Genomic DNA, 24,753 nt, shown 5'->3' with positions numbered 1-24,753 from the left:
ATAATGTCAATGTGTGGTGTCTGTGTAAAACGAGGTCGTTTATATGAAGTGTCCGGGGTGTGGTAACCTTACAAAATTTTACAATCGGTTTCTATCGAAGCGGTCTAATCAACCTACGGTGGTCCAATGGTCTAATAATACCATGGTCCAACACCAAATAGGGCCTTGTGCCTCATTTAATTTTATAGCCTTAAAATCATTAGTTTTTTTCTAATTGGTATCGACTTTCGGCACTCTAACGCGTTATTCCAGTTGGTCTACATTATTTAACTTTCGACAAAATATTGTATTGGTCCCGGCTATTATAACCAACTCGCGGGTACGAATCCCGGTAGGGACATAACACAAAAATCACTTTGTGATCCCTAATTTGTTAAGGACATTACATTCTGATCACCTGATTGTCCGAAAGTAAGATGATTCGTGCTTCGGAAGGCACGTTAAGCTGTTGGTCTCGGTTAATATTTACTGATGTAAGTGAGTAATCGTTACATGAGCCATGTCAGGGGCCATTGGCGGCTCAATCATAACCCTGACACCAGAGTTGATGAGGATACCCTCAGGCCATAAAAAGATTCTGTTTTCTTTCTTCGTTATTTGTTTATTTAGTTTATTTTCAAAATAAAAAAATAATCATTGTGACATGTACATTTCGTTTTATGATTTAATATAACGTTCCGTTCCTTGCAGTAACCTACAAAGTTCAGCGCTATCTGTCCAGCTAGGAAGAAAAAAAGAAAATCCCTCACTAACTCAATAAGAAGCGTGTGATATTTTACATACATACATACATACATAAACTCACGCCCGTAATCCCTAATGGGGTGGGCAGAGCCACAAGTAATCAAAGACAACTTGCAGCCACTGTTGATACGATATCGTTAGCTGGATATGATGAACCTTAACCTTTGTGATATTTTATTTAAGTAAATTAACTTTCTAAGTTTCTAAAACCCTCCTAGGTCAGCCACAGTGATTCCTAAAATATCTTAGTAGGTAACCATCTAATATTTCCCACAAAACTTAACCCCGAGAATATTAAAACAAATGGCTTCAAGAATTAAAAAAGAACACTCCCTTTTCGGCAAGCTCTTTGTGATAATTACCACTATCTCTCACACATTCACTCTCATACAAATTCAGATAAGCCCGTCCCTTTCTTACACCTCTATTTTTTATTTCTTTTCGAGTATATCTTTCCCGGCGCCTTAAAGGTCGGGTCATAGCGTTTTGTATGGGTTTTTTTTCTTCTTTTTTATATGTTTGTTTGTATGATGATTGCTCTTGTCGGTAATAATAATGTTTAGAACTAATTGGTATAAATTTTTATTGAAAATTATTGCCGGCCTGTATTTGTGATCTCAATTCGTGTTAGGTTTGTCACGTTGTAAGTATTGGTTTTGTTTTTTTTTTATTGCTTTTTATAATACTTATATATTTTTGAGGCGTCAAATTAATTGGGCGTAAGTCATAGAGTTGAAAGAGGAAGGCGTACAAAAAGGTGCAAAAGTCCAATTAGTTTCTTGCAAAGTAATAAATTAACTGGGGCATGTTTAATAAAACTTACAATTGTAAATTACAATGACAATTTGATGTACATTGCGGAGTGTGTGATCACGAATATTGTGCAGTTTCATATTAGCTACGTAATGAACATCAAATTGTCGTTGTAATTTACAATTGTAATTTTTATTAAACAGGCCCCTGGTTGCACTTAAGACCTCCTGGTTACACGTCGTTTCTGTAATAGACCAAAACCACCTACAGAAACATAAATTTTATAACTATGACAACTAATGGTTCATAATTTCACCACTGTTTACTAATAATTCGCTGGGCTCAGTGACTGCACTTTTACTCTTTGATTGTACATACTGCGATCAGATCCAGGATGTTTTAAAGAAAGGCCAGGTCAAGAGTCCTCCAAACCGGCGAGGATGGATGAAGACTTTGATGAGAGTGGTAGAAGATAGATAGATAGATAAAATACTTTATTGAGCACAATGGACACAAAGCTGAAGCAGAAGCTTATTTTTTACGTGACTTATTGTAGATTTGCCGCAGATGGCATTAACTACTTGGCCGGACTAATGGGGAGCGTTGAAGACTCTCACCCGGTACAATGTTTAAGACAACAGGCCTGAGGATGCCCAGTTGGGCGCGAACCTCGGCTCAGGACGTCGTCTGAGAGGAAAATTTTTGAAAGAATTAATCGACCCTAGTGTGTCGATAGCGATAAGCGCTGATTGAGGGAAATCGTCGATCACGCCGGCGGGGTCGGTAACGTGGAAGAAGCGAAAGTGTGTCAGGATCGTAATAAGTGGAATTCCAAGTCTGTGGTCAAATGCTTTTACCTATCTCCCGAAAAAAAAATATTCCCACTATCTCACAAATCGATGCTCCTGTCATCACTCAAAACAATGGGACATACTTAACAATTTCACATGTTTCCATCTGCCCACTGATCCGAAACGCAAGACCATGGGAAACCACGGCGCAAATAAATTATGCCAGCCCCAATGTATTAGTATTCATTAAGGTAAGAAGCATTGAAGAAAGCGCCATGATTCATGGTTGAATGGAGCGGATTTTTTAAAGTTGGAACTCGTAGGTATGAAAAAAAAAGAAAAATAAGAAATCAAATCAGTTCGTACTAAACGTCAAAACACGAAATGACTAAGGAATTTGTTTGAAAAAAAAAGCACTGTGACGTCATAGAAAAACGTGAAAAATTACGGACTTATTCTTTAGTTTTTATTGATTAAAATTCATAAGTAAATTAAATAGAAAAAAGAAAATGTTTTCGACACATTTAAATCAGTTTTTATTTAGTAATTTGAATTTTATAATATACTAGCTTTTGCCCGCGACTTCGTCCGCGTGGCGTGTTATAAAAGAGAGATCTTTGTGTGTGTGTGAGTGCATATCAAATTTCAAGCATCTAACTTATGCAGTTTAGATTTTTTCATAAAATTTTTTCTTCCCGCTAACTCCCGTTTCCGTGGGAATTTTGCAATATCCTGTTGCAAGTAAGCTTTAAGTTAACTAAGGTACCTGCATGCCAAATTTCAAGCGTCTAATTTAAGCGGTGTAGATTTTTCATACAAAAGGATTTTCCCGCTAATTCCCGTTCCCGTGGGAATTCCGGGAATTCCTTTCTTAGTGCACCTCTACGGTACCTAAGCTACGTCCCTTCCAAATTTCAAGTGCCTACGTTTAGCCGTTTAGACTGTGCGTTGATATGTCAGTCAGTCAGCTTCTCCTTTTATATATTTACATATTTGACCTACGACACAACCCAATACAATGTTTTACAATAGCTTCAATACAAATATACTTTATTGCACCAAAATAAAAAGAAATAATTACAAAAAGACTCTAGACTCTTCAATGTGCAGTACGAGTCAGTTCTGTCAAAGTACAGAAGCCAGTGTTGTGACGTTCATTAGCATAGTGATGTGTCAGTCGAGATTAGGCTGATCGATTTTGTTCTATTTAACACAAAAAAATAAATAAATAAAAAACACAAGCTAAATAAATAAAACTTTAGACACAGTGTTTGAACCATAGATAATTGATATCACGTGGTTTCCAAGATATTTGCGCGGTTTTTGGCAATAAGCTCGCCTCCCATTACATAGTTATACACATACATAAACTTACGCCTATTATTACACACATACATAAACAGATCTGCTTCGATCCTGACACACTTCTCTTGCTTCCTCCACATTCATCAATCGCTTCATACACGCACGCCGGTTCAGAGTAGATCGTATTAAACCTTTTCTAAGGACATCTCCAATTTGGTCATCGTAAGTCCTTCTCGGTCTTTCTCCGCCAGCCCTACTATCAACTTTCGCTTTATATACCGCTTTTTACGTGTCCAAACCAACCTAACATTCCCTTCTCAATCTCAGTCACAATAAGATGCAATGGACACGTAGATCAGAGTTAGTTCTAAGGACATAAACAGGTGGCGAGGAATGGATGTCTATACACCTCTGCCTACCCCTTTGGAGATACCGGCGCGATGCTATGTTTATATTCGAAACAGTAAATAACAATAACTGTAGATAAAGTTGAATAAAATATACTATCATCATCATCATCATGATCAGCCCATTAACGTCCCCACTGCTGGGGTACTGGCCTTCCCTATGGATGGATAGTATAAAATAAAATACACTAAAATAAAAAAAATATACTATACCTATGATACTTTCTTTTACCCATAATTATTTTTCTGTCATGTTTTAGTAAACATCTAGAAAATAATCTTTACAAAAAACTAACTAATACTGTCCTTGAATGTTGCCCTATTAGTAGATATTATAAATGGGAAACTGTGTGTGTGTCTGTCTGTTTGATTATCCGTTCATCACGGGAAAACGGAGCGACGAATTGACGTGTTTTTTTAAGTGGAGATAGTAGAAAGTATGAAGAGTTGCAAAGGCTATTTTTTGTCTCTTTCTTACTCCTCGCTTCTCTAAAATGGGGGACGGAAGTTTGTATGGAGCATTTCGCAATTTTTAAGGTAAGTACTTATAAAATAAAAAATTGGTATGCGGACTATTTGGACTAACAAAAAAATCGTGGAAATCTGCCCTCAAACTCTTTAAAGAGGCGATGTAAATTTTACATGGGACTTTTTACAGTTTTCAAAATAGGAAGCTAATAATTGGTACATTGGGAAAGGGAACTTTGCTAACCGAATTTAACACAAGCAAAGCCGCGGGCAAAAGTTACTTAATCATAAAAACAATACACTAAGCTCACCCTTTTACTAAAACCCTGTCGATTCAAAAAGGTTGTAAGTCAAACCTCATAAGTTAAAACTTTCATTAGTCCAGACAAACGGACAAAGCATCTAATTGTTATAAAAAGTGCACAATAACAGTCGAAGCTGATGTAATTTCTTAATACTAGAGCGGGGATGGTGTATCTAGTAACAGTTACTTTGTAGCTGTTACGCTTGACTGTTTCTGGATTAAAAAGTCGATGAGGAAACATAGGCCGACTCGCAAAAAGCGGCAGCGTAATGATTGAATCTAGATTCGATTTTTTGTCTTATAAACTTTATATCTCTTTGACACAGATGAACGAAACAATCACGGAAAAATGAAAGAAAAAAAAAATCAGTTTAAGTATACTTACATGTTTAATACCTGATCTCTTTAAATTTAAAATGTATCATTAAGTTCCTATTATTTTTTAATTCATTGTACATACCTGAGTCTCCACCGGACTTCGTATTTTTAAACTTTACGAAAAAAATGTTTTATCATAGGCTACTGCGATACAGCGGAAACCCTAGTGCAGGGCCCGCTATTAACTTGTAGTAATTTTACTTTATTAGGTAAACAAATAATTTTCATAATCATAATCATATCATTTATTGCGTTCCACATGGTAGGAGGTTGGTAATACGTATAAGGTATGTAACACATATGGACCCGGATTGGGCACAGCAATTTAAAAGAGAGTTAAAGCATATTTTTTAGGCTTAAACAAAATAAATAATAACAAGTATACATAATTTAGACGTAAAACTAAAGTACTTAAACAACTAATCATTAAACATTTTTACTTTTTACTTTTACTTTAACTCAACGGCTGCAGAGGCGGAGATGGGAGCCATCGATACGGCAATGCAGGACGGAAGAGGCGAGTCACAGGGACTGTAACCTGGAACCTGACAGAGGGCAGCAGTGACTGTCAGTACTATTCAGAGGCGGAGGACAGGAGTCCTAGTATGGCTTTGAAATAGACTATTCTGGGCGCCATCACACTCGCGTCAGGCGGAGTACTGCGAGGCGGAAGGCAAGAGGGAAACCACTGCCCTATTTTTCCCTAAAAAGTAGCATGGAGCATTCTACACCGACTAGAGCGTGGCTCTTAAATTAGTGATAATGAAGTAACCTTGAGTATTCCATACTAGTTACTAGATCCACCATTTTTCCCCTCCCTTCGTTAATACGGGAACATACTTTATTAAACTAGGTAAGCCTATTAATTTCTTTTTTGCGCTTTTCATTGCAAATACTCGTACTACTGTTAATTAGAACGGCGACTTTTTTACGTCGCTGTTTTTTTTTCCTTTTTTTAATAAGCAACCCTTTGTACTCGATACTTTAGTATGCTATGTCATCCCGCTACTGTTTCACCTTGTTAGACTTCCGGTGGTTTTTAAAAAAACATGTTTTTTTTAAAGTAGTAAGTGGCCATTGTTAATTGTGTCGTGTTCCTTTGAAGTGTTTTCTGATAAGAATAAAATATGGCGATTAGTTTTTTTTTTGAAACTAGATAAAATCCGCAATGACTTTGTTCGGAGAACGCGTGGTTTGGTTTACTTACGTTAAGTAGTAACCGGGACCAACAGCTGAACGTGCCTTCCGAAGCACGGATCATCTTACTTTCGGACAATCAGGTGATGTGATGTAATGTCCTAACCAAACTGGGGACCACAAAGTAATTTTTGTGATATGTAACCACCGGGATTTGAAGCCAGGACCTCCGGATCGTGAGGCTAATGCTCAACCAGTGGACCACGGAGGTCGTTACTTCCACATTGGGGTTGCGATATAGTCATTGAGCTTGCAGTAGTTTTAGGCGGATGAGACGTTCGTTATGTAAAAATTGACGATTCAAAGTGTAACTTTGTTACCTACTGAATAAAGATATTTTTGAATTTGAATTTGAATTTGACTTATGTGTTGTTTATGTGTATGTTTATGGTCACTTTCGGTCATCAGAAAAACGCAGTAAATAAAGAGAAAGAATTGGCAAAGATGCTGTTCATCTGTCCACGCCACTTCGGTTGCGTGAGACACGAAAGAAAATAGACAAAAAACATAATAAGCCATACATATGTAATCGATGTTATAATGTTGGATCAAACACAAATTAGTCGTATTATACGAACTATAATTCCGAATGTGAATTTTTATTGTTCTTAATTAAGTATGTTTTTGTAGCCAAACTTCACAGAATAATACTACGTATAGAACGGCAACTCTCCGCTCCCCTCCAGCGTGTCAGCACGATTTACCTCACCCCCCCCCCCCTCGGTCATACTTCAGTCTTTAATCATATGGGCCTCAGACGTCACACACACAGTTGCGCGTGTACGATAACGTCAATGTGTAGTGTCTGTGTAAAACGAGGTGTTTTGTATGAAGTGCCCGGGGTGTGACATCGCTATAATAATTATCAGCTCCCCTAGCATTATCCCGTTTTTCACAGGCTTATCTGACCTGAAGATTTGACAGGTCCGGTTTTTTAAAGAAGCGACTGCCTGTCTAACCTTCCAACCCGCGAAGGGAAAACCAGCCCAATACAGGTTAGGTAACATACCTCCGAAAATGCATTTCTCGGGAATGTGTGTTTCCTCATTTATGATCCAAACATGAATTCGAAAACAAATTCGACAATCATTAGGCCTGTGCTGGATTCGAACCTGCGACCTCAAAGTGCGAGGCAAGCATTTGCCTGGGCTACCACGGGTCTTGCTATAATAGTCCATAACACAAATATCTACATTCAAGCACTATGTAAATTTTAGACCGCCACGAATGCAAACTTTAGAAAATTGCAAAAACCGAGGTTGGGTACGCAACTAGCGGTGGTTCGCGCAAGTTGCGGCATGCGATAGTGAATCGGGACAAGGTGATCGTTTGCCATAGGCAGAATAATGGCGATTATCGTGACAGTCTTTTGTTCTACCACGCACGCAGCCTTTGGTAAGTAGTTGGCAGGATTTGTTCGGCAAAAATATTTGGTTGGAATCGCTCTTAGATTATACAGAATACATAATAAAGTAAGTAGTAAGTACTGTGCAATAAAGTATATTTGATTTGATTTGATAATACAGAACGACTTACCGAAGCGACAAGATTTACCTCACCCCCCTCGGTCATACTGATTGAAGACTGAAGTATGACCGATTGAGGTAAATCTTGTCGCTTCGTCGACTCGCAAAGAAGAAGATACAGAACTTCACTACATAGTGTAAAACAACGACGCTTTCCTGTCCCTATATCCTTGTACTCTTAAATCTTTAAAACTACGCAACGGATTTTCATGCGGTTTTTTTTATAGATAGAGTGATTCAAGAGGAAGGTTTATATGTATAACATCCATTAAATAGTGGAGAAATACTGTTATTTTTGAGGTTTTTAATGTGATGTCGTAAATCATTTCATTTTTGAGGTGATGCTGAGGAGCATTGCACCCGAGCGAAGCCGGGGCGGGTCGCTAGTTATTAATAACATGTTACAGGTCAAATACAAAAAAAGATAAACAATGTCAATAGGCAAAAACACCGATACACTAACGCTCTAACCACTAGACCACGGAGGCTGTTAAAACATACATTAAACACTAACAGTGTTACTACAAAACAAAGACTAAAAGATAAACTATGTTTGTAATTTAATCCGTAGGTATACGAAAGAAGTCCCAAACGCCGCGGCGCTACTGTCGCAGATTCTGCATAGAATTATTATGACTTGTCAAGTTAGTTTCATTAAAATCCGCCGACTTCTTTCGTGGTGCGAAATACTATTTCAAACCTAGTTTATTTTTAGTTAGTGTTTTGTAGTAACACTGTGAATATTCTCTTACTAAACATTTAGGGCCCCGATACCGACCCCGCCGGCGTGGTCGACGATTTCCCTCATTCAGCGCTTATTGATATCGACCCACTAGTTGATTAATTCTGTCAAATATTTTTCATCTCAGACGACGCCCTGAGCCGAGGTTCGCGCCCAACTGGGCACCCTCAGGCCTGTTGCCTTAAACGTTGTACCGGGTGAGAGCCTTCAGCGCTCCCCATTAGTCCGGCCAAGTAGTTAAGGCCATCTGCGGCAAATCTACAATAAGTCACGTCAAAAAAAAAGCTTCTTCCACTCTCATCAAAGTCTTCATGCATCCTCGCCGGTTTAGAGTACCTACTCTTGACTTGGCCTTACTTTAAAACATCCTGGATCAGATCGCAGTATGTACAATCAAAGATTAAAAGTGCAGTCACTGAGTCTAGCGAATTATTAGTAAACAAACAGTGGTGAAATTATGAACCATTAGTTGTCATAGTTATAAAATTCGTTTCTGTAGGTAGTTTTGGTCTATTAAAGAAACATTTCACCAGGAGGTCTTAAATGCAACCAGTTAATTTATTACTTTGCAAGAAACTGTTTAGACTGTTTAGACAGAAATCTACAATAAGTCACTCAAAAATAAATTGCTCGTTTATATAAGGTTATATTAATAATTGCTTTACAGAACGTCTAGGGCCCTGTGTCGAGGTTTTTCTTGCAGCTTCTTTTCCCCGGCTATACAGGTTGTGAGAAGCTGCAGTAGTTTTAGGCGGATGAGACGTTTGTTAGGTAAAAATTACGATTCAAAGTGTAACTATGTTACCTACTGAATAAAGATATTTTCAAATTTTGAATTTATAAAGGATATAATTTCTCACGTAAAATAATCGATAAATAAACATAATCTAACGCTAGCTTACAGTTTGCGTGCAGCGCTGCAACAGTATTGCATGATCGAATAAAAAAAAAAAACCAGTCGTGTATTAATTAGCGAATACAATAAAACCTTTAGAATAATTATCGCGTGCTGTCTCGAGAGTTTTACGATCAAAAATAGTGGATTCGACACGGTGTCAGTATAGGAAATTTTATGTTTTTTTGATACCGCTAGGTAAGGGGCTTGGCTGACTAGCGGTTTGGGCGGCTGGCGAAGGAAGCGTGAGTTGTATGTTGTGTGGAATGCGGGAAAACACGAATGAAGACGCTTTTCCTGCAGGCATAACTTGGAAGTGATTTTCTTATTCTCCTTCATCACCAGCCCATTAACATCCCCACTGCAGGGGCACGGGCCTACCCTATGGATGGATAGGGAGATCGGGCCTTAAACCATCATGCGGGCCCAGTGCGGATTGATGGTTATTAACGACTGCTAATGCAACCGGGACCAACGGCTTAACGTGCCTTCCGAAGCACGAAGGAGTTCAAGATGAAAACTTTTTTTTGTGGTCACCCATCCCATGACCGGCCTTTGCGAAAGTTGCTTAACTTCGACAATCGCAGACCGAGCGCGTTAACCGCTGCGCCACCGAGCTCCTCTTTAAAAATCTAATTACTAATTAAATACACATCTAAATACCAAACTACACCATACCTACCTACGGTACATGCGTACCTAGGTACTTACATGATATACAATCGAAGAGCAAAAGTTCAGTCACAGAGCCCTATGAATTATTTGTAAACAGTGGTGAAATTATGAACCATTAGTAATTGTCGTAATTATAAAACTTGTGTTTTTGTAGGTGTTTTTGGTCTATTACAGAAACGACATGTAACCAGGAGGTCTTAAATGCAACCAGTTAATTTATTACTTTGCAGGAAACTAATTGGAATTTTGCAGCTTATTGCGAGCCCATAGCGCTCCCCATTTGTCCGGCCAAGTAGTTAATGCCATCTGCGGCAAATCTACAGTAAGTCACGACAAAAAAACAGCTTATTGAACCTTGGTACATAATTATGTATCTTTCCACAATTTTGCATAATACTATACAAATAATAAAAATACTTTATTGCACCAAAATAAAAAGAAATAATTACAAAAAGACTCTTCGTACATGGCAAATGGCGGCCTTATCGCTTAAAGCGATTTCTCCCAAACAACCATAAGGTGAGGAAAAATGTACAACTTGAATTTTCTGTAAGTAGGTCATCATCATCATCATCATCAACCGTATGACGCCCACTGCTGGGCATAGGCCTCCCGCAAGGATCTCCACGACGCGGACGATCGGTCCTGCGCTGCCCGCATCCAGCGCATAGTAGGTGTAAGTAGGTACATTACATTAATATAATTTTTGCAACGACGTCGAAATAATTCGCGACGTGTTTTCCAACAACGATAGCGTACGTAATAACAAAAGAAACGTGTTTGTCCGTCCGTTTGTTATCTCACGCAAAGCATCTGGGATCACGCCAATCCTTAGAAAAGTTGATGGTTATCGGTTTCTTTTGTACTTAAATAAAATAGAGAGTCAGTGAGTAATGTATTTGTGCCTGTTACCTTATGTAACGATGTTTTTCGAGTTGTAAGGCGTCGATTCGAATTAAATTAACTTATGAGTATGCACCCACAACAGCCTCCGTGGTCTAGTGGTTAGAGTGTTAGGCTCACGATCTGGAGGTCCGGGTTCGATTCCCGATGGGGACATTGCCGAAATCACTTCGTGAGACTGTCCTTTGTTTGGTAAGGACTTTTCAGGCTTGAATCACCTGATTGTCCGAAAAAAGTAAGATTCCGTGCTTCGGAGGGCACGTTAAGCCGTTGGTCCCGGCTATTAGCCGTAAAAAACACCTCCACCAACCCGCAGTGGAGCAGCGTAGTGGAGTATGCTCCATACCCCCTCCGGTTGATTGAGGGGAGGCCTGTGCTTAGCAGTGGGACGTATATAGGCAGTTTATGTATGAGTATGCACCCACAGGTCTCTGTGAGATAGTCTACGATCCAGAGGTGCGAATGGTGCTTCTTTTCCCCGGCTATACAGGTTGTGAGAAGCTGCAGTAGTTTTAGGCGGATGAGACGTTCATTATGTAAAAATTGACGATTCAAAGTGTAATTGTTACCTACTGAATAAAGATATTTTTGAATTTGGATTTGAATTTGATGAGAGTGCGCAGTGGTCATTCGGGCTACATCGGTTAGAGTCCTCTCTAATGCAAATAATAATAATACAGAGGTTCGATTCCCGATGGGGACATAGGCGTGAGCTTATGATATCTGTTTTTACGACGTATATCTAATGTAACATTCAGTACTGTTAAATAATTTAGAAGAAACAAGTTTGCCTACGCTTAAAATACTGTTTAAATGATTCACTAACGCCCTTTGGTATTTGGCGTCCAAACTAAATTCCAATGCTTTTCTCTCGGTGGTTTGCGAGATCAACCGCCTTCATCAACCTTCATCAGAGTTATTATCGAACCACAAAGGCGTCCAAACCACGGATCAATCGCAAGATGAACTAAGTACTCACACCTCATCGAGCTATCCATCAGACCAACACGATCGGTGGTGAGCCGTATCTATAATGGTCGAGCCAACAGATAAGAAATAAACACAGAAACTTACTTTATTACAATAAGTTCTTTTTACCTATGGCGCTAGTTTCTGATGTGGTGTAAAAATCAAACATTGTAGGTATTTAGTAAAATACGTCTATTTCATTTTCATATTTCTAGAACATTCGTTTATTTATTTATGTAATCGTTAACAATTTTTACATTGTGTTCGACATTATATATAATAATAATAATCCATTTAACATATTTAAACATTTCATGACAAGAACATAACAATTTTACATATACAAAAATAATTAATAACATAAAATTTATAGCAATTAATAATAATTTAAATAGCAAAAACAAAGTAACAATGTCAATGAATTTCGACGGCACATCTATAATTTTACGATACGTATCGACTATCACGCTATAAACTTGATCATCATAACAGTGTCAGGGACAGTTGATAAGTACCTAATGCATTTCCCGCCATTTTCCAAGTCGGCCATTACCAAACGATATTCAAATCAAAATGGCGACGGTCCGATGTCATGCGACACGCCGAGTCAGTGAATTAGCATAAAGTAGGTATTAGAAGGTAAGTTTTTTAGGTAGTACCGGTTTTTTAAAGGTAGGTTTACGTAGAGATTGGTAGGCGACTAAAATGATCGTGACATTGAAGATTTTTTGCGATTTTACGTTCTAATCTGGTAAATTGGATAGTCAAATCAGTTACTTTTTACTAAACGTCAAAACACTATACTGTGGGATTTGTATGAAAAAGCAACCTGGGACGTCATAGAAAAACGTGACAAAATGTCCCACTTATTACATTTTTCTTTATTAAAATTCATAAATAAGTTAAACAGAAAAAATAAATCTTTTTTTTTTTCACCTTTAAATCTGTCTTTATTTAGTAAATCAGAATTTCATGATTTATCTTTGACCTAGGAACCAACAAAATGGAAAGCTTTGAAAATATGTTCTTGGTTAGTTAGGTATATTTTCCCGTCGCGGGTTGGAAGGTCAGACAGGCTGTTGCTTTTATAAAAACCTGGACCTGTCCAATCTTCAGGCTAAGTAAGCGGATCCAGGTGGGGAAATATCACAAAAATTACTTTGTGATCCCTAGTTTGGTCAGGACATTACACTACAGGCTGATCACCTGATAGTCCGAAAGTAAGATGATCCGTGCTTCGGCACGTTAAGCCGTTGGACCCGGTTACTACTTACTGATGTAAGTAAGTAGTCGTTACATGAGCCATGTCAGGGGCCTTTGGCGGCTTATTAGTAACCCTGACACCAGGGTTGATGAGGTTGGTAATCCACCTCACAACCCACACGAGAGAAGAAGAAGATAAGCGGACCCCGCGAGAAACAAGATAACGCTAGGGAGATGATGAGTTGTGTATTTTGCATGTTCCATGCAATAGGATGTTATTCATTACTTACTACGCTAAAAGCTAACAGCGGATAAATTTTAAGCTAAGAGGGTACATTATATGAGCACGAAAATTGGTTCAGATCTCTTTCAATCCTCTATAAGTAACTAAGAAAAAGAAAATTACATCGAAAAAGTTCGACGGGACTCGGACGGGATTTGAACTCGCAGCTCTAGTGGATTCGGGACTTTAGAGTTTCCCTAAGCATGGATAACGTACCCAAGTGATGTAGAATAAATATCTTACAAAAGCTAATAAGAAAGGAAAACAGTAAAAAGCAAACAGATAGAAGAGGCATAAGTGAATGAGTAAGAATTATTGATTGATTAAACAGTATAAGTGGACATGTTTAATAGCAACTCAATCATTGACCTCTGTGAACTCTATAATATATCTATGACATAAGTATAGGCAACCCACCTAAAGGCCTTTTTGAAAAATAACATTCGGGTTTAATTTCCAATATCAAAACTTCGCAATAGATACCTACTTACGCTAGTTTCAATCCAGGTAATTATTTTTGAGCTCAATTTTTACCCGGATTGAGGGTTTTTTTTTCTAAAAGGTGCTTACTTGGCCCTGTAAAGTCGATATTCAAAACAGGCATGCTTATCAAAATAGTTGAAGTAAGAAAAAAATATATAACATAATTATTCTACTAGACCACTCCTTCTAGTACAACCTAGTAGATATTCCTGTTTGATTATAGGTACAGTTTTACAGATTATAAATATAGCTGTAGCTTTTTAAGAACAATCGTCGAGTCGTTACGTTTTAAATATAGCTAAGTAGACCATTTATTACAGGCTGAATGGGAAACCACATTCGCCACGAACAAGTTCGCGCCAAAAAAACTAACCCTAGTTATGACATTTGCCGCGCGATCGCTCGTCAATCATCTGTCAAAGAGTCCGCCATCTTGTCATATTAACCGTACAAGGAAAGTTGGACACTAATTACTTGGAAATGTAATTGTTTGAACTGCATTTTAATTCTGCCGTGACATCTCTGTTATAGGTTATGTTGGGGGGAATGTAAGAATGGAATGATTTCGCTTTTGCGGAGCGTGACGGGCTATTAGTTCGGTTTGCTTTTATTGCTGTTCTGGCTGGTAATAGGTTCGATTCTCAGTCGGGAATATTTTTTAAGGTCGATGTCTTCTTTTGTCTTTTTTATTTTATTTTAATGTGTTACAATATAGCTATCTCACTTTACTCTACTCAGTAGAAATTGGTGTTAGGCTGAGAACCTTCGCAGTAGATCCCACAATATGTCGCTTTAGAAATATTTTTTTTTAAGGAAAGCGTCATGTTTTTAAAGGCTCGATTACACTAGACGATTTCTAGAGTCGGTTTCATGGGCCCTAGATAGATATAGAACGGCTAAATCGGGTCGAACCAAAGCAAACCCTATCTTAATAAAAAAAAAACACGTTTACGCCGACGGAATCACAAGCAAAAGCTATTGAAGTACAAAAAAGATAGATATCTAACCAAAATAGACATTTGGACACTAACGAGCTATTTACAATCAATAATGTTTATTTATCAATATGTTTAGTGAGCTAGAGTTTAGTGCTAAACGAATGATAGCGGAAAAGTTATAAACGGGTTTTTAAAATTATTTTTGGGCGCATAAAAAAATGACAGGTATAGTTAACCTAAAATAAAATTAGATGGTGTCTACAGGAATTAGCACCATTATACTTTTAAATATTTACTCAGACACACTTAAAATGTATATCACGGTTTAAAAATATTAGGCAGTATTGATTTAGCGTACGTGCTAAATGTGTGCATAGCGAAATATAGTTTTACTTTTTTGAATATTTCCAACCGCAATTGAATTGTGAACTCGAACCTTGTTTTTTTAGTAAATAATTGCACTTATTTTATTTTATTTGTTTATTTTATTTTTATTATATTATTTTTATTCGATTTATTATAAAGAAAAAGGACAAATTATATCAAAACAATTATCAAATGACAATAAAATTACGAATTATAAATTATATTACAAATAAACGGTTTACAGATTATTTCAAGTTTTATTTTTATGTTTTATATTCTTTCGTTTCGTCTCTCTCTTAATGTATTTTTGTTAGTGTAGGCACTTATGTTGTGTTTCATAATTGTGGGGTCCTCACATAATAAACTTATCTATCTTTCTTTCTAAATAATCGGATTAAAAAAAAGAAAACGCCTGTCGCTTCCCGCCGACAGCAACACAGACATAAGTAGCCATCATTTATATCGATAACCATCGATACGTCAAGTCTATCGACTGTGTCGCGATATGATGTCGTATTTGACTTGTTTAGTTGTCACGTTTAAAAATAAAAAGGAAAAAACATCTTTTGTCAATAGGCCAGCTATTGACATGTTATATCGGCTGTCGTTAAGCTTAGACGGAGACTTGAAAAGTTTGACCACAAGAGTGGCTATAGGTAAGCATCAACCAACCCGCAGTAGAGAAGCATGGTGGAGTATGCTCCATACCGCCATGATTTTGGATGAGCGTCCGTTTTTATGTGACATGGATGGCAAGTCTAAACACCTCCACCAACCCGCAGTGGAGCAGCGTGGTGAAGTATGCTCCATACCCCCTCCGGTTGATTGAGGGGAGGTCTGTGCCCAGCAGTGGGACGTGTATAGGCTGTTTATGTTTATGGATGGCAAGCAGACTGGCGGGTCATCTGATGGTAACTCGTTATTGCTGTTATGGACATTTGCAGCACCCTGGTTATTGCCTATCTTTTTCGATTATTTTTCTTTTTTGGATTACCAACCTCATCAACCCTGGTGTCAGGGTTACTATTGAGTCGCCAAAGGCCCCTGACGTGACTCATGTAACGACTACTCACTTACATCATTGCCTATAATTATGTAGCTTATTTATAAGAAGAAGAAGAAGATTTAATAAGGAGACTTTATTTGTTATCTCCTTTTGAAAAGTAGTCTCTCTCATTCCCACCATAAGTGTGGGACTACTTACGGAGAAGACTTCACTACATATTTATTACGTCAATTGGTATATGCTTAAGTTCCATTTGGATATTTGCACGAAGGCACACGATTCTAAAATATTTTTGCGGTAACACTAATGCTTTTAAAATCTTTTTAAATATGTAGTGGAGTCTACTCAGTATGTTCTAAAAAAATTCTAACAAAATACGAATAAAGACCTCAACGGTTGCAGAGGCGCAGATGGGAGCCATCGGTCAGCAATGCAGGACGGAAGGGACAAGTCACACGGCCAGGCAACCTGGAACCTGACAGAGGGCAGCAGTAACTGTCAGTACTATTCAGAGGCGGAGGACAGGAGTCCTAGTACGGCTTTGAAATAGACTACTCTGAGCGCCATCCCACTCGCGTCGGACAAAGTACTACGAGGGCGAAAGGCAAGAGGAAAACCACTGCCCTATTTTTCCCTTAAAAAGTAGCATGGAGAATGCTACGCCGACAAGAGCGTGGGTCCTACATTAGTGATGACCTCCACCAACCTGGAGTGGAGCCGCGTGGTGGATTATGCTCTATACCCCCTCCGGTTGACTGAGGGGAGACCTATGTCCAGCAATGGGAAGTGTATATAGGCTGTTTATGTTATGTTTATGTATTAATGTCTTAATATAATTCTCCTTATTATTATTAAATTCTATACCATATTATATTATCTTTATTTTATTTTACTTAAACATTTTAATTTGATAATTGTAAAAAACATTTCAAAGGGGTTTTATTAAAAAACATAATACAATTAATTTTATTATTATTTGAATAAAAATAAATTCTTATGATGATATAGCTTTGTTAACGGTTTATTTCATAGTTAAAGAATTTTACTAAAATTGGTTTTAAACATAAATTACTTACCTACTCATAAAAGTTGACGATAAAATATAATTTTCATTAAAAATACATTTTAATTTTAACATTAGAAATAAAAATAATTTAATTTATATTGAAAATAAAACTTACAATTATATAAATTAGAAATAAAAAAAAATTTAATTTATATTTCAAAATACAGACAGTCGCGCGCGAAAGTGCTTCTAAAAATACCTAAATGTGTGGTTTCTATTTGAGGGCGAAGGGTAATCCCACATCGGGTTACGTTCGGTAAATATTTTATTAAGTGTTATCGATTTGTATTCGGTCTTTCATCGTAAACCCGGTATTTTACGAATGATTGTTATAATGATTGTAATGGTAATATTATAATATCGTTTGCCACGTGTAACCTAATTGGTTTATAAAGTGTTAGATTTGATTTATGTGACGTCAAAGATTAAATTCAGTATTTAGGCATTTTGAGACTACGCGGTTTAGATTTTTGGCAAAGGTTTTGAGATATATTCGCGTTATCTACTATGTTTTGTTACTTTTTCTGCAAAATTTCTATTCTAAAAGCTAACATAGGGAGGAAAGATAGGTATATAAATGACGGCTGAGGGATACAAGAGTTCATAGAAGATGAAGTTAGATACAATAATGTACGCTGAGTGATGTATGGATGAATGAATGGTTATGATGTATGGTGATGTATGCAAAAGAGCAGTACCTAATATTTTTTTCTGCATAATTCTTGTTTAAAATACAATAACCTCACTTTCTTTATACTCTATTATAGGTGGTGTACAGCCAACGTCATATTTTGATAGATCCATTTTTATTTATTTTATTGTCAGTTAAAATCCAGTCACTCTTTTTGTGCTTTTTATTTCTAAATATAGATAGCATAAGCGTTTTTAATTCTTTTTTACATTTATATAACCAAATTACTGGACTAGACAAATAAATGACTAGATGTTTTATTGGTGCAGATAGGTATGATGAGTGTTGATAATACCAGTTTGAACATAATAACATATACTTAGAACATATTTAGTATTGGCAGTTAATAAATATTGACTCTTGTGTGTAGTAACGGAAGCGGTTATACAAATTATTGCTGCAGGCAAGCAAGAAACTCTATTGCCAATAAGAATCTTATTAGGCCTAAGTAATGCTATTGCCTTCCTATTAGTACTAATAATTTTATTAATGGTGCTATGTCTCATGTTTGATTTTATTTATATTTGTAGTGCTGTCTATAAAATTGCCTTTTAAAACTTTTTATGTTTTGACGCAAGGATTTTCGAAAATTGAAAATAATGGGTAAATTAGTTATAAGCAGTACTTATATTTTGATCTGGGCAGATACGTAATACCTCATTATTTATAAATATTAACAGTACACTTCATTTACTTCAGTATATTTCAATGTATTATGATTTTTTTAACTTTTTACCTTCTTTTGCACTTTCTTTTTTTATTTGTGAGCGAGTGCTTGTGAAAATATTTGAAAAATAAAACTATGTAGGTAGCATAAGTACTTACGGGTTCCTGGGGCAATCAAACAGACAGACACAGCATCACTTTTTCACAAATATTTTTATTTTCACACAAAATTGTCACAAACTCTCGTTCTTGTCACTTTTATAATTGTCACACTTGTGCACTTGTCTTTACTTTTCACACAGATGCACAATTTAAAAAACTTAGTTTGGTTTAAATTCGGATTTGGACTTGAGGAACGCTGTAGGTTTTTAAAATAAACTTGTTTAAAAATTTAAAAGTTTTGATTGAAAAATTAAGTTGAATACACTGGATAGTGAGGTAGATCAAAATTATTATTGCCAGCAATTAGAAAGAGCGGGACAGAAAGATAATTGTCGATCAATTAGCGATCCATGCATTACGATTCCGCAATTACAGAGCACGTGGTGTCATTTTCCGATTTTTCCCGTTTTCGTTTTCGTCGCGATTTTCGAATTTCACCACTGCAAACTGTTTAGTCACGTCACTGAAGTCATTTTCGTCACCACTTAGCCGAACGATGATTTGACTGCGCGATTAAAGTTTAATCTATAGTCATGTCGAACCACAAAACTGAAATCACAGACGATCACCGCACACTAAACACGAGTGATAACAGTCATCAAGTTTCGAAAAAACGGAATCGTCACTGGTTGGGGAAAAAAAACAGCGGACACCGACGCACACAAGCACAAAATTCTGTCCAATTAAAGATAATGTTTGTGGATATTTTAATAGCGTTCCCCTCCGAAGAAACCCGACACAACCAACTCCCGTTGAATTTAAACACTTAATGATCGGTTGGGGGAAATTGTCCGAGAAACGAACGGCCCAGCGTATCGCCTTCTCGCTCTAATTAGTTCTCGAGTACGCCACTTGTATGGGAGTTGTGGCGCTAGTGCGCCGCGGGAGGTGTGGCCTATTTGAGGGTGGGGTTGCGGGAAGGTGGAGTAAGTGCACCATTGGTGGGTAGTGGAAGCGCGATTTTTTTCGTTTGTACGTGCACAGCGCCTGGGTTGGTACGCCGGCATCGATCTTTGGCGTCAGGGTTGCCATTATATGTTTTTTATGGGTATTTTTTGGCGGTGCTCCGTGCTTTGGTAACCTGTTATAGGAGACACGCCCAGCGAAGTTAGTGCATACGTGCAGAGAGGAGAACAACGGCTATCAATCCAGACTCAGGCCGTAGGGTTTTCATTTTTTTTCCGAAGTGCGTTTTTTTTTTGTGCCGGTGTCTTTTCTGTGCGGTGTTCTGTGGGGCTGTTGAACTTTGTCTGTCTTTGTGTTTTTGAATGTGTTTCTATTTTGTCACCTGTTGATGTGGGTACAGTCGTGTGCTAAGTTTTACTACCAACTCTCGCTTAAGTGGGTGTTAGAAAGTTGTAGACATAACGAAACGCTTTTGGACACGGATGTACCTTTGTATGATTACAATTGAATGTATCTGAAGGTATATATTGTGAATTGTGTTGATGTTAGATATATTGTAATGTTGCAATTTTGTGTGTGTTCTAGTGCCAGTACTAGATAATCTAAATACCTATAAGCTTTATCTGTCCTCGTATGTTGATTAATCTTGCAAAACAACCGGAGACTTAATTTAAATTAAGTACCTATATAAATCACTGGTACCTACAATTCTTCATGAACCGTACTTAGTGTATATTTTATACATTATTTTTTAGTCACTGTTTAAATATTTTCGTAAAACATATATAAATTACTTACTTTACATTTTATTACTTAAATACTTTTTTAAGTTTTTGTAATTTACTTTTAAACTGTTTAATTAAAATTACAGAAACAAATGTAAAGTGATTTTTACATTTTTCAACTACGTGATTCAGTCTTCATTCCCCTTCAAGTTTCAGTGTGTATACATAAAATTTAATATTGTAATCATAATAACATAAACATATGAATTAAAGTCCATAAATATTTATATTATCACTGATACAATAAAATTATATATCAACTCGCAAAGATGTACGGTCACGAGCATTAATATGTATACACTTTGGTACCATGTCACTTTAACTTTTTTGACAAATTGAACTGTAAGTCTCACTAAATGTCAAATATGTTAGTGCGACAGAGTTCTAAAGTGGGTAGGATTATATTGCTCATGACTGTAACTAGGCAGTTTATTAGCCAAAAAAAACATTTTTGTAGAATTCAGGTTACAAGATTATACTTTTTAAATTTATACTTTAAGTTGTTTATTTAATCATTTATTTCATACAGTAAAACACTAATATGAAAATAAAAAGAGATCTAAAAGGCACAACTTACGTCTAAAATATATTTTTTTAATTTGATCGTGCCATGCGTGTGCCAATTATTATGGAAATTATTCAATTACAAAATATGTTAATAGTTTTACTGGAGGCAACTAAAAGACAAAAAGCTTTTAAAAAAGTGTGTTTCTAATACATAATACTTACGCCGATAATTTTACGATAGATATTCAGTAGCAGTGACATTTGAAATTTAAATTAACAGTATCTGTATCTAAATATGAAATCAATTAAAGTTTCCATATTTTGCATAACTACGAGCTTTCTCAGAATTATTTTTATCCATAAGTTGTCAAACCTTCTATTTTTCGACGTAATTATTAAAGGTCTTTCCAGGGGCCTGTTTAATAAACATTACATTACAAATTTGCAAAATACATAACATAGCATCACGCCTGTATCCCCAAAGGAGTAGGCAGAGGTGTATAGTATATCCACATACTTCTCGCTAGTTAGGGCATGTTTAAGTCCCATGTTACAGGAAATTAGCCTAGTGCCATTCATATAAATCAAACACTCATAAATGAGTCATAACGTAAAATGAGATTGATTTTTGAGCATCTTAAACTATCATCTTGGGCATCTTTTTCTAGATAAATTTATCTTTGACCGAGTAATTTATCAGTCCCACCTTCGATGCCTATTTTACAAAACTCTAATTAGTGTTATGTCTAAATTACAACGCAATGCAAACTCCTACATGTCTTACTAAACTCTATATCTTTTAATAATATTTCACAAAACTCTAAAATAAAATAAATTGTATCTTTTTCAAGTAACAGATAAGCGTAAACGTCTTGAAATACAGTCTAAATTAGAGCGTCTCACATAAATTAAACGGTGTTCAAATTGCAATTAATCTTTAAAAGATATGACTATTAAGTGACAATTATATTCCAAATTATAGTGCGCTTCAAGAAATTGATAGTATAAAATATTACTCTATCCGTATTTTAAGTATGCAATTTAATTGTTAACTCTGTTATTGATAACTATTTATTGCATTCTATAACACTTTCAGATATTCCTATTTTATAGGGCGCGAATAATTTAAGCGCAAATCTACAATAAGTCACGTCAAATAAAATTCAAAGCTGCTTTAATAACATGGCGAATTTGTCTATTTATTTATGACGTAAGTAATTAATAGAAGATTTGCCGCTTGTTATTAAATACTTGGCCTTACAAATGGCGAGCACTGAGGGCTCTCACCCAGTAGGTACAAAATTTAAGACAGCAGGCCTGAGGGTGCTCAGTTAACGTAGTCGTAAAAATCTAATCTTCTATCGTGTAGGTTTTGAGGTGGAGTACCAACCTCATCAACCCTGGTGTCTGGGTTACTATTGAGCCGCCGAAGGCCCCTGACATGGCTCATGTAACGACTACTTACTTACATCAGTAAGTAGTAACCGAGACCAACAGCTTAACGTGCCTTCCGAAGCACGGATCATCTTACTTTCGGACAATCTGGTGATCAGCCAGTAATGTCCTAATCAAACTAGGGACCACAAAGTATTTTTTTGTAATATGTCTCCACCGGGAATCGAACCCGGGACCTCCGGATCGTGAGCCCTACGCTCAACCACTGGACCGCGGAGGTCGTTCTAAAAATCTAATGAAAAATGTAAATAACTGTGTTGTTGAAAAAAATATCTTGCTTGCTAGTAACTTGGGCAGGTGTATTAGAACCTAATAAAAATATATATACGTAGGTACGGTCACGAATACTAATATGTACCTATACACTTTGAAACCATGTCACATTAACTTTTTTGACAAATTAAACCGTAAGTCTCATTAAATGTCAAAAATATGATATTCTGACAGGGTTCTAAAGTGGGTACATGATATGGTAGGTCTTAATCAGAATTTACAATATTTTTTTAAATATTTTTTTTATAATTTTATTACAAATATAGGTATATATATTTAATATGTTAGCTAGCTTCGATAACCAAAGCAGTTTTTTGTCCATGCTATCCTATTTTAATTTGTGTAGGTAATAAAACATTTATGATACAAAACATGACGCCCTTATAGTCCATCACATTTAACACAACTTTTGTACAAGCTTAAAATAATATTTAAAACTATTTAAAAATACGTGATGCACTAATATAAAGCGATATAAAAATTGCATGTGTCGTCAAAACGCAATACACGACGCCATTCGTCTTTAAAAATTATCATAAACTGACATTTATTGCCAAATTACAAGCTATCGGTAATAGAGTAAAAAATATCATGACATAGTTTTTACTCTTTGTAACATACTTTACTTTACCTAGTTCGTGCTATCTCCATAATGGGATAGGAAAAGAGCAGCGATATACTTACATTTCATTTTTAAATATAAAGTTTTGAGAAAATATTTGATTAAATGAGGATCTTAAAACAAAATAAATATGTACTTATTTTATAACAAAAATGTAAAATAATTTTAAATGAATAAAGCGAAAATAAATATTAACAAATTTGTATTTGATTATACGTAGGTATGTTTAAGCCGACGCCTTTTTAAAATAAAACGGGAAATATTTTTATTTCTGTTTTCAAATTTTTCGATAAAATATGTTTTCGCTGTAATTTTATAAAATAATTTGTTGTTTTATTATTTTAGAATACACAAAAGGTAGATTTAATAAAGACACATTTCAGTTTTTATTAAAAGCATAGGTAATCTATCTAATATTATTATATTTTTTGCCTTTCATTAAAACTTACTTAATTACTTACTTTTAAATGCGCAAATGTCAAATTGCAATATTGATGTTTTAGCTGAATTGCTTTGTTGTGGCCTTTTTAACCCGACAGGTTATAAAATATTGGTCATTTCATTTCAAAATTTTGTCATAGACATTTTCTTATCCCTTTTGATCGATAAAGGGAGTATATGCCCAGCAGCGAGACCTTATAAGCTGTTTATTTATAAAAAAATAGTTAATCTACAATCTCCTATCAACACGTAATATGTAAATACTAAAATTGTTGTTATAACATTTGATCTGCGCATGTAATTGGCCGATTGCGCATCGGCCATCAATACACTTAGAGCAATTACTGTCAGGCTTATCAATTATGGTCTAGCAACGTCTTATTTTACAAACAGGCGCACAGACAAAATGTCAAATTGAAATTATTGATGTCTTTCTAATAATTGTATAGTTGCTTATGTCAAAAATAAATTGTAAAATTCCGATTACTAAATTAAGCCAGATCTAAAGGTGACAAAAATATATTTTTTTTCTATTTAACGTAAGTATTTATGAATTTTAATAAAGAAAAATGTAATACAAATGATAATTTTGAAATGAATGAATAGCCCGGGCGAATTAACTAGGTACATCGCCGGTATGCAAACCGTTTGACGTGTGCTGTCAATTTAATTCTGTCGAGTTATCACCAATGTAAAGTTTTAGAGGGTTTAAGATTTGTGCCTAAAATTGCCTTGTGTTCCATAAATTGTATGCCTGTCGATTACACGTCCCTTTCCTTTTAGAGGTACATCCACTGCAAGGTGAACTAAGTACCTACACCTCACAGAGCTTTCTGTTAGACT

General features: G+C 36.1%; 2 protein-coding genes across 8 annotated transcripts in view; one reads left to right on the top strand and one right to left on the bottom strand.

Annotated features, from left to right (window-relative positions):
- LOC126378516 (LHFPL tetraspan subfamily member 2 protein) overlaps positions 1-24,753 on the top strand; it is a 492,824-nt gene that overhangs the window by 249,283 nt on the left and 218,788 nt on the right. The window lies entirely within an intron of this gene.
- The window catches only part of LOC126378433 (homeotic protein distal-less), a 146,173-nt gene that overhangs the window by 120,245 nt on the left and 1,175 nt on the right, over positions 1-24,753 (bottom strand). Inside the window, exon 1 of one of the 6 annotated variants that reach the window (XM_050026796.1) lies at positions 18,919-19,672. The exons of the other annotated variants lie outside the window; for them this stretch is intronic. The gene's annotated coding sequence lies outside the window, so the exon portion shown is untranslated. Of the gene's footprint in view, positions 1-18,918; positions 19,673-24,753 lie in introns of those variants that run through there. 6 annotated transcript variants of the gene reach the window in all.

The sequence above is a fragment of the Pectinophora gossypiella genome, chromosome 26 (genome assembly GCF_024362695.1).
Source record: "Pectinophora gossypiella chromosome 26, ilPecGoss1.1, whole genome shotgun sequence".
NCBI classification, from domain to species: Eukaryota; Metazoa; Arthropoda; class Insecta; order Lepidoptera; family Gelechiidae; genus Pectinophora; species Pectinophora gossypiella.
Note: the sequence above shows the minus strand (reverse complement) of the source record. Positions and strands in the feature narration are given on the sequence as shown.